Genomic DNA, 11809 nt, shown 5'->3' with positions numbered 1-11809 from the left:
GACAGAATGATTCTGATATGAAGTGTGTGGGACTAATTGATTTGTTTGCACTTAGAGTCACTAAGGAGTCTGGGATGCATTTCGCATCTGAAACACTAAGATTGGAAGCAGCGAATGATGGATATTAAGGGAGAAAATTTCTAGCCAGGATCTGGAAGGAGAAAGTGAATTCTCAGATTGGGAGGTAGTGATGGAGCAGTGGGGGGCATCATAAGGGATTTAGAGTAGATGCAGACACTTGTGTTCCACTTCTGGAGGACTTCCCATGGATATCTTCAGCTTGCATGGTTTCACTAAGGGAACAACAGGATGCCGTGTAATGCTCCATGTCTCCACTGCATAATGGAAGGAGACACAGGCATGCATTCCTAGCTCATGGGGCAAATCCTCATGACTAGCTGTAGCTTTAATGAGGTGGGTACTACATATTTTTATTTAAGGTGGGAGGAAAGTCATGGTACCACAAGACACTCTTTGTGGGTTGGGAAAGGTCGACTGTCACACATTTGTAAATTGGGTCTCCGTGGTTTTGCCACATAAACTACTGTTGCTGAACATGACAGAAAATATACTTGCTCTTAAGTGTGTCTACTATCTGGTGAAATATTTTCAGTTATCGTAAATTAGCTTGAATTACAGATTAATGAGGTCACTTAGAATTTCTCTTTAAGCCATTAACAGAGTGAGTCTTTTATACTTTTTTTTAAATCCTCCCCCCTTGCAGCTTTTTGCTTGCTGTTTTCTGTGTCCATTCGCTGTGCTTTCTTCTGTGTCTGTATTTCCTTTTATTTATCCCCCCCCCCCCCCCCCCCGCTTTGTGGCTTGCTTGCTGTCTGCTCTCTGTGTCCATTTGCTGCATGTTTTTTTGCATTTTTAAAAATTTTCTCCCTTTTTGTTGCGTCTCTTTGCTGAGTCGGCTCTCCAAGGCTCTTGTGGGCTGGCAGCACTCCTGTGGTGTCCTGGCTGGTGGCTCTCCGCAGCGTGCCGGCTAGCCTGCCTTCACAAGGAGGCCCTGGGATGTGAACCCAGGGCCTTCCATGTGGTAGATGGGAGCCCAACTGATAGAGCCACAGCCGCTTCCCTATACATATTTCTTTTGATACAACACAGTGAATAAGAGATCAGACTATTTTTCTTTCTCTTTTCTTTTCTTTATTAACCATGGAAATATCTCACAGAAGTCTGGTGACTTACTCAAAATGTTAGGCTCTAAGTCAAAAGAAGAAACTTCTTGTTTTTCTCTAATTCCAAGATTTTCACAAATCATGTATTTTTACTTCTTTTGGAACTTAATATCTAAATTATAGACACAATAAATATTTATTAAACACATATATTACCTTAGGAACTGAAAGATGAAAGAAAGAAACTATAGATGAGACCAAGACAAATAGGCCGTTATAGAACTACATCGCTCAGGAGGACTCTCTACCTAAAAGTTGGAACTTGGACCAATTGCAGATAGAATGATCATTCAGATCTTGTAAGCTCTAAAACAAGACCATAATGTTCTAGCTGGCTTGGACCACTAGGATTGGATCAGAGAATTTAACAGTGCTTGGACAAATAAAGAAGTCATGCTGAGTGAAAGAAGAGCTTAGACTTGCTTGTCTAAGGATTGTCAAATTAGAAAACACGGAAAATTAATCCCAAGCCTTCTTGTATTTGTGTAGTTCTTTATGATTAGATCTGAATGGGCATGGTGACTTGAATCTAAATTAGAATTATTTTAGATGCTAGGTTTAAGCAGTCTGGAAAAAAGCTTCTCTCATTAGCATGTTTTCCCCATTCTCTCAGATTAGGAAATATTATAGGTTTTCATGATCTTGTACTTCTTTATCCATTAAAAAGATAAATTCATATCTTATAGGATTGTATGAATAAAATGAGATTAATTATGTATATAATTAGTATGTATTCTTATAATAAATACTTATAATATTATGTGTGACTATATATGCTTTATATATAATCTCATTTACTCGTGTATATATATATATACATGTGACTTATTTATACTTATATACATATACTAAACATAATGCTTAGAACAGTGTTGAGCACAAAGTAAGTACCTATTGTCTTTATTCTTACTGTCTGTAATTTCAGTAATTAACTGATCTGTTGACCAAGGATATGCTGTAAGACCCAAGCAGTACTCCTGGTACCACAATGTGTAATAAAGCCTGAATCCTTTGCAGGGTCTGAGTAGGATATCACAGGGGGCAGCTGAGGCAAAAATTTCTCAAAGGTGAAGGTCGCAATGACACACTGACACTTCTCCCAAATATACCCTGGTAATCCAAGTGGTAGTAAAGGGCCAAAGATAGGTGGTGATTAGGAAATGTCCAATGAGCAAGATTATTTTTGTTATTTTATTTTTTGGTATAAATTTTTATAAAAAAATACAGTTGGGAACTTAGCTTGAGATGTTCATGTCCTAGCTTCCATGGTGTCAAGCATGGCAACATGGCATCAATAAAACCCCTTGGTATTTAGCAAATCAAATTAGCATTTGTCCTCTTTTTAAATTTCTCTGGGACTCCAAAAGGTTATCACTACTCAAAAGAAGTTATAGATTCATTTTTAACTCAGCTGTTTATTACATTCTACATAATTCATTCCAACGTTTGGGTACAGTCATTGACTCACTGAATTATTTAGTACATATTTATTGAATGTCTACTCTGTGGACATACAAAACAAAGCAATATATGTATTAATTTGTATGTATTTGTAATACATGTATTAATAGTATGTCAGATTGTGTTAAATGTGCCAAGATAGATGATCTTGGAAGGCTTCTATAATAAAGTGACATTTGAGTAGAAATCTGAGAAATTTGGATATCTGGAGGAAGAGTATTTTAGACAGTAGGAACAGAAAATACAAAAGCATGAGGCAGAAATTCACCTAAAATATTAAAGGAATAGCAAAGAGGTCTGTGTCAGAGCCGAATGGGCAAGGGGGAGATGTAGGAGATGAGATCAGAGAGGCAGTAAAAGTCAGATCATGTAGGACCTTGTAGGGCAATACATGGACTTTAGCTTTTAATTGGAGTGTGATGGGGACCATCATTAAAGGTGGCCCAAATTTAAGGACAAGGGACACAGACCCCATCTCTCAATGGAAGGAGTGTCAAAACATTTATGAACGTGTTTTAAAATCACCACAGCCTGCGTTGGTAAGGATGGAAGCATTACATCACTAGTATTGCTTCCCATCTTACTCAGACTGAAAGGTAGTAAGTTGTCAGATTCAGGGTGTATTTTAAAAGCAGAGCTAATGTATTGGATGTGGGGTATGAAAATTGGAGATTTGATTTAAGACCCTAAGGTTTTGGATCTGAACAGTTGGAAGGATGAATTGCCATTTACTATGGTGGGTAGGCTTGGGGAAATGTCAGTCTTGAATATGTTATATAGAAAATGTCTCCATATTTTAAATAAATAAATAAGGCCCCTATAGAAATTAAACTTGTGTTTTTCTTCTTTTCGCTAAATAGAATTAGAGAGTTACTTTGGTTGACTTTAGTAGGGTAGATCATCTTTGAGTCACCAAAGGGGTAGAGTTCCTTAGAGGGGGACGTTTTACTCTAGTTAAGGAAGACAGCAGCTACATTGCTTCAGGAAGGGGGTATAATCAGGCCTTTTTTCTTGAGATATGAAAGAGGTGGCCAGATATCTGGGAGGAAACTGGGAGAAGAGAATCTGGGTTGGGACTCTGGATTTGTAAAACAATGGGAAGCCAACAGGTAGTATAGCAAAATGGTTGACTGCATGAGCCCGGGAGCCAGACAGCTTTGATTCACAATCCTGGTTCCTCCACTTCTGACTGTGTGATCTTGAGAAAATCACTTGACTTATCTGAGCTTTAGTTCCCTTATCTGTAAAGTGGAGATGATAATAACTATCTTATAGGGTCCTATGAGGATTAAATGGTTTCTTTAATAGATATAGGCCTGTTTAGATGATCTGTTTCACCTTGTGAGAGTTTTGGTAGTTTGTAAAGCACTTAGGGGGAAAAAAAGTACTTAGAACAATGCTTAGAATGTTATAGTTACCCCTAAATATTAGGAAAACATTGGCCTTAGCCCTGAGAGTCCTCTTATACTTCTCCTTCCACTCATCAGATAAAGAATTCCCAGAGTCAAAGTTCTTTGTAATTAATCTTGTGTTTTCCTAGTTGGAGAAAGTAAGGGTTCATTCATTCATTCACTCATTTATTCATTTAACTAATTGTTACAGAGCAGCAATCATGAGACAGGCACTATTTAGGAGTTAGAAATACAGCACTAAAAATAGACAAGAACCTTGGTGTCATGATGTTGGATGAAAAGACAAGCAAATAAGCAAATAAACAAGAAATATAGATGGTAATACATCATTACTGTGGGAAATAAAAATAGTACCACTGTGCAAGAAAGTGATTTATTGGGTGGTTAGGGAAAGTCTCTCTGAAGAGGTGACATTTAAACTGAAATCTGACTGAGAAGAGTTATCTATGTGAAAATTTAGAAAAGAGGACTTTAGGGAGAGAGAACATCTATTGCAAAGACCCTAAGATAGGACCTACCTTGGCCTGTTAAGGAGTAGAAAGCAGGCTAAAGTCACTGGAATGCTGTGGGATGGAGGCATAGCAACAAAGACAAATAAGCTACATGCAACGACATGGATGGATTTCACAAACAAAATAGGAGCAAAACAAACCAAAAGATACCAATGGACACCTATTGTATTATTCTATTTATATAAAGCTAAAAAAAAACCAAACAGGCAAAATTAAACAATAGTGTTTAATGGTGCATGCTTAAGTGTCAAAAATAAAAGCTAGTGGCTAACAAAGTAAGATAATGGTTACTTTTGGGAGGGGGGCCAAGGGAAGCTTTTGGGGTGCTAGCAGTGGTTTTTCCCCCCTTATTCTGGTGGCTACAAGGGTATTTACTTTGTGATAAATCACTGAGCTGCACATCTTTGTTTTGTGCATTTTTCTGTGTGTGTGTTACATTTCATAATTAAGTTTAGGGTAAAAAAGTCTTGTTGAGAGATAGAGCTCATAAATAAGGTAGTGACTGGAGGTAGACATGGGGTCAAGGGGAGGTTTGTTTAAAGACAGGAGACACTCAGCATATTTAGGTTGATGAGAAGGATGCTGTAGAGTTAGACAAATTGATGATGCAAGAGAGGGAGGGACTAATTGTGGGAGAGAAGGCAAGACGGACTGGAATCCATAGACCAGTGGAAAGGTTGGACTCTGATGGAAGTGGAAGCACTTCATGTATTAGGAAAAAAAAGACAAAGAGTGAGGGCAGGATTCAGGTTAGTTAGTGGGAAGATGATGGAGATCCTGTTTGCTTGCTTCTGTATTTTCGACATAGGATGAGGCAAGCTCATTGACTGCGAATGAGGACAGTGGAGGAAATGTAGTGTGTATACAAGGAGATGAGAGACAGGAAGTGTTCATTTTGGAGAGGGAAAGGTGTCATAGGCTTGACCAGAAATATTGAGCTGTGATCATGAAGTTAAAATGAGACCAGTCCAGCAGAGTTGTGTGTTTTTCTCCACAATTTGTAGTTGCTTGGTTGTGGTCACGAAAAAGGTGAATAGTTGGATTTAACCAAAATGGGACTTTGTCAGACAAGTACAAGATAGGGGGAGAAGGGCAAGGAAGTTAAGGGGTGAAATGAGAATATGAGGGGGCATATCAGGACAGTCAACAAGTTCTGGGGCCAAAGGATAGGCGGTCTCAATGATGTCCTAGAATTGCAGGCAAGGAAAATCTGGAAAGGTGGCCTGGAAAAAGAAGAGGGATTGGATAGAGACTGACTAGAATGAATCCCACATGATTATGGAGTTTAATTCTTTTTATACATTGTCTTTTTGCTAATATTTTATTGAGAATTTTTGTACCTATGTTCTTGAGAGATATTGGTCTATAGTTTTCCTTTTTTGGGATGTCTTTAATTTTGGTATAGGGTAATTCCAGCCTCATAGAATGAGTTAGGATGTGTTCCTTCTATTTTCTGGAAGAGATTCTGGAGAATTGGTATCATTTCTTCCTTAAATGTTTGGTAGAATTCAGCAGTGAAACCAGCTGGGCCTAGTTTCACTTTTGGATGGTTATTAGTTACTGATTCAATTTATTTGATAGATATATGTTTGGTAGTTTGTTCAGAGACTGGTTGGGATACTTCAAATTGAGATTTTTGAGATTGTATAAATATTGATATTAACAAGAGTCAAGTATGACTACGTGCTGATCCCAAATACTCCTCAGAGGTAATTTTCTATGTATACAAACACATTTCTATGCATACATATATAGTACATCAAAACTCATCATAATGGGTCTGCTTCACTTCACCCTCCAGCCGTGGCAGCTGCAGTCCTATCGGTTTTGGGTTGGTGAAACTGGATGTGAAAACAAAGTCATGCAGTGGCATGGAATTCTCAACATCTAGTTCATCTAATATAAACACTGGTAATGTCACTGGGACCTTGGAAACTAAATACAAATGATGTGAGTATGGTCTCACTTTCACAGAAAAATGGAACATGGATAACACTCTGGAAACAGAAATCAAAGTCAAAGACCAGATCTGTCAAGGTTTGAAGCTGGCATTTTGATACTACCCTCTCACCAAACACAGGAAAGAAAAGTGGTAAAATCAAGTTTTCTTATGAGAGAGAGTGTATAAACATGGTTGTGGTGTTCACTTTGATTTTGCTGGACCTGAGATCCATGATTCAGCCGTCTTTGGTTACTAGGGCTGGCTTGCTGGTTATCAGATGACGTTTGACAGTGCCAAATCAAAGCTGACAGGGAATAACTTTGCAGTGGGCTACAGGACTGGAGGCTTTCAGCTGCACACTAATGTCAGTGATGGGACAGAATTTGGAGAATCTTTACACTTCAGTAACCTTTGCTTGTACCTCAAGTACCAACAGCACTCATTTCAGCATTTGCAGGTAAATATCAGCTGAATCCTGCTGCTTCCATTTCTGCAAGTCAGCAGCTCTAGTTTAATTGGCGTGGACTACACTCAGACTCTGAGGCCTGGTGTGTGGCTTCTACTGTCTACTTTAGTAAATGGGAAGAGAATTAATGCTAGAGGCCACAAATTTGGGCTTGCCCTGGAATTGGAGGCTTAATCCAGTTTAAGAAACCTCTGGGAATGGGTATCAGAAGATTTGGCCTTAATATATTTCCATTGTGACCAGCAAGCTTTTTTTCCCCCCCAAGAAGGTGATCAAAACAAAGTATAATCTAAACAAGCATTTGTGTCCACAGGTTTGAAGACTAGAAATCCAAAATCAAGATGTCAGCAAGGCCATGCTTTCTCCCAGGGTTAGTAGTTTTCTGATGGCAGTCCTCTGTTACATGACAATGTCTTTGGTGCTCTGACTTGTGGATTCTCCTGGTCTCTACTGACTGTGTCCACATTTCCTTTCTTTATAAGGCATCAAGTAATAGGGATTGATATTCACCCTTATTCAATTTGACCACACTTTAACTCCTAATAACATCTTCAAAAAGTCCTCTTTACAAATGGGTTCACACCCACAGAAATGCGGATTAAGATTAAGAACATGTACTTTGTTGGGGGTAAGATTTCAGGCTACCACAGCATCTCCTACAGAATTGGAAGTAGAGGGAAGAAAAGAATACACTATATTTGAGGTGGGATATAAGTGAGCGATAACTGCAGAGGTCAGTAAGAGGCAGTTGTTTAGTAGAAAATGGAGTACATGTTTTGGTTTTCTAGTTGTTGGTGGGTATTTTGAATTTCTATGAAATTTACCATGTAAACAGTTGTTTGTTGGTTTTTGAAGGGGTTGAAACTAAAAGAAAATATTGAATTTATTTTCTTAAATATATATTGTAGCTGGGGAAAATTCTAAAGTAAAATATGAATAAATACAACCATTTATCTTTAAACTATCAAAAATAAACAATCCAAAATCTGACTTTGTCTTGAAGAACAGAAGAGATAAGGCAAGTTGCCATAACTGAATGGGAGAGATAAGATAGAATGGAATAAATGAATAAATGGAATAAATGAATAAATGATAAGGAAGGATGCAATAACTGAGTGGGAGAGAGGAAACAGGATGTATCAGGACAGGAGAAAGTGGGATTAGGTGATTGCTGTAGAAAGATTCTCCTTCTGACTAGGGAAGGCTTAATGGGAGAGGTGCCTAATGGGATAGGTAGGATGGACATGCAGAGTTATGGAAGGAGCAATGCAGTCAGGGGCAAAAGGATCAGGGAGAATATAGCAGTGGTATTAAAATTTGAGGAAAGGACACTTAAGTCTACTTGAGGTGTCGTAGAATGTATAAGAATGGGTGCCTTAAATCTTAGAGGAGGCATGAAAGAGGATAATGTTTGAGCTGAGACTTGCCAAATGGAAAAGAGATAAAGGGCACACAGACAGCCAATCCAGAGTTATGGAGCATTCATTCACTCATACTTTTGAAAAATAATTCTCGAGCATGTACTCTGTTCAAGGCACAATGCCAAGTGGAAGGACACAGGGATAAACACATAAGAACCAACCCAACACACATGAAGCTTACATTTTAATGAGGGAAAAAAAGACATTAGTTATTTACTTAACAGTTATAGTAAGTGATTAATGAAGAGAACATAGAACAGGAAAAACTGACTTCATCTGGAAGGTCAGGGAAGGTTTTCTTCAAAAAGTGCAATTTAACTGAGACTTGGAGGACGAGTAGTCAGAGTGTGGAGATGAGACATGAAAAAGGGCCCATGAAGCTGAGGGAAAATATGTGCCTAGTCTCTGATCTGAGAAAGCTCTCAGCAGATTCATGGAATGAAAGGAGGTCAATACAGCTGAGACATAAGGAGGGGAGAGTATCACAAGGTGAGACTTGTGAGGAGGGCAAGGGCCATCCTCAGGATTTTGGCCTTTATGCTAAAATCAAAGGGGAACTTTTAAGCTAGAGAGTGATGTGATCAGATTATTGTTTTTAAAAACATCTTTTGGCTGCAGTTTAGATTCATCCAGAACGGTTTAAAGTTGGGAAGCAAGAATAGATGTGGGAGAGGCCAGGCAGTAAATGATGGTAACTCAATGAGGAAGTTGGCAGCAAAGAAAGAGAAGTTGATGCTCTTGAGAGCTATTTAGGAGTATTAAGAAAAAACTTGAGAATTGATTGGATATGGGGGAATGAAGGGCAGGGATATTTCAAGGTTGATTCCCAGATTTTTAGCCTAAGCAACTGGGTGGATGGTGTTGCCATCCTCTATGATGAGGAACAGTACAGGAATATAAAAGGAGCTTAAGGCTAGGGGCAGATGGTCATGAATTCATTGTGGCTATGTTAAGTTTGAAGTACCTATTAGTAGAGATACAAAGTGTGGCACTCAGAAGAGAGATCTAGACTTGGGATATAAATTTGTAATTATTAGGGATATGGATGGTAATAGATGCCAAGAGAGTAGGTGCAGTCAACTATGTAGAAAATGTAAAGTGAGAAGAGAAGGGGCTAGGATGGAACCTTGGGGCACACCAGTATTTGAAAGATGGGCTGAGGAACATGAGCTGACAAAGGAGACAAGAGGCTGAAGACCATTTCCATGAAGGAAACTAGGGTAAGGCGGCATCTTGGAAGCCAAGGGAAGAGAACATTTCCAAAAGGAAGGAATGCTGAACCAAATAATATGTATTTGGAAAGTGAAGTAAACTAAAGATTGGAAAGTGTCCATTTGATTTAATGCAACACAGAAATCACTGAAGATGATAGTAAAACCCATTTAGTTGGAATTCAGGGGGAGAAAAGCCAGATTGGAGCAAGTTGAAGAGCAGGAGGGAGTGAGGAAATGGAGACAGTGTGTGTGTGTGCACACACAATTCTTTTGAGAAGTGTCTTTAAAGAAAGTAGAGAAATGGGACAATAGCTGGAAAAAGAAATGCAATCAAGGGAGAGAGTTTCAGAAAGGATCCAGTAGAATGGGAGATACTGGAAATAAAGATGAAAGAAGAGAATAGTCCATTGTGTAAACTTTCCAAAAAGGAGGGAAGGGATGAGGTACTGTGCCAGCAGAGGGAGTGGCCCTAAATTGGAGGAGGGCTCCTCCTCATTGGAAGGAAGAAGATGTTTTGGCAGTAGAAATTTGACGCCATTTCTCTGTTGGCATCTATCTTTCCTTTTAAACAGGATGTGATATATCTTCTGGGGCTCAAGGGGGAAATGGAGGTTTGAGGAGAGGGGAGATTTGAAATAGCAGAAAAGGTAGTAATTGAGCAAGCAGACTACATTAATGCAGCACTGAGGGCCCAGTGAGGTTGGTGATTGAGAACTTACAGCCATGACATTCTCTCTTAAGTGTGGAGATGTGAATTGTTGGATTTCCTTCAGGCTTATTTCTTTCCACCTAAGAGTGACTTGAAGTTGGTGGGGGTAGGAGGTGGGTAGGGATGGCAAAGGCATTTATGGAATTGTCAAGAGAGTGATCATAAAGATAGGCAATAAATTTTTGCTGAATTGGGATAGAAATAACCATAAGACAATGGATAGGGAGGAAGGAGAAGGAGAGATTCCTGCCAGTGCTAAAGGGCTGAATTACTTTTGTGGTAGAAATACTATGACAAGCAAGCTAGAAAGGTCTAAAAGAAGTTGCTTGATTTAGTGAGGCTGGCAGCTTGACCAAGAGAAGGAAAATGGTTTTTGTCAGCAGCCAGGGGATCAAGGTGGATATCACTTCTAGCTCAGAACTAAGATGCTCTGGAAGTACCAGAGAATAAATAGCCACTTCTGAAAGAGGACTTCAGGGAAAGCCTTATCAGTGAGGGCGGGATTTCAATTTTAGCCACCAGGTAAGGGGAATGTTCCAGGCCATCAAAGATCTTGTGTTTTCCAGAAAGGTCAATATTAAGGGAGGGTACAGCTAAGAATTGGTTACCATAATCAGGCTCAAGCCTCCTTTCCAGCCTCTTTGCTTAACATTTGTCCATTTATCTATTCATTTTTCCCATTAAGGCAATAACCAAATAAAGTGGCAATGTGGAATTGAAGTATTAGATTGTAACTTTTGGCAGAAAAGTGGGTGATATATTAAGGACTGTTAAAAACTGCTTTTTAAGGAATCAATGTTCTGACATATATTATAACATGGATTACCATTGAATAGCTCAGGTTGAGTGGAATAAGCCAGACACAAAAGGAGAGATTTTATATGATCTCACTAATATGAAATATATGTATATGTAAAGATATACAGATTTGCCAGAGTACAGGTTACCATGGTGGGGTTGGGAAATGGGGAGTTAATGTTTAATTGGTATGGAGTTTTTATTTGGGGTGATGGAAAAGTTTTGGTAATGGATGGGGGAAATGGTGGCACAATACTGTGAATGTAACTAACACTACTGAATTGTATATCTGAAAGTAGAAAAAAATGGAAAATTTTAGAGTACATATGTTATCAGAAAAAAAAAAAACCAAACTAAAAATCAATTATACTATTTAATAGTATAATTAGAAAAATGTTTTATCATTGGTAACAAAGGTACCACAGTAATACAAAATGTTAATAATAGGGAAAACTGAGTATGAGGGGGTATGTATATAGGAACTCTGTACTTTCTGCATGATTTTTCTATAACCTACAACACCTCTAATAATAGTTTAAAAAACTTTGATAAATTACTTTAAAGTCCAACTCAGGATGTAGAGTTAGAATAATCCAGTCATCTCCACTGATCAATAGAAAGTAAATGGAGGTGCAGAAAAGGCCAGAGGGACAATTTCTAGGAGCAGGGATTCAGCCGTTTGAGTCCAGA

The 11809-nt window shown here is 38.6% G+C and overlaps 1 pseudogene; it reads left to right on the top strand.

Moving 5' to 3' along the window:
• The first annotated feature begins 6440 nt into the window (after positions 1–6440).
• LOC131275123 (voltage-dependent anion-selective channel protein 2 pseudogene) lies at positions 6441–7151 on the top strand (annotated as a pseudogene).
• Positions 7152–11809: the final 4658 nt, after the last annotated feature.

This window comes from Dasypus novemcinctus, chromosome 21 (genome assembly GCF_030445035.2).
Source record: "Dasypus novemcinctus isolate mDasNov1 chromosome 21, mDasNov1.1.hap2, whole genome shotgun sequence".
NCBI lineage: Eukaryota > Metazoa > Chordata > Mammalia > Cingulata > Dasypodidae > Dasypus > Dasypus novemcinctus.
Note: the sequence above shows the minus strand (reverse complement) of the source record. Positions and strands in the feature narration are given on the sequence as shown.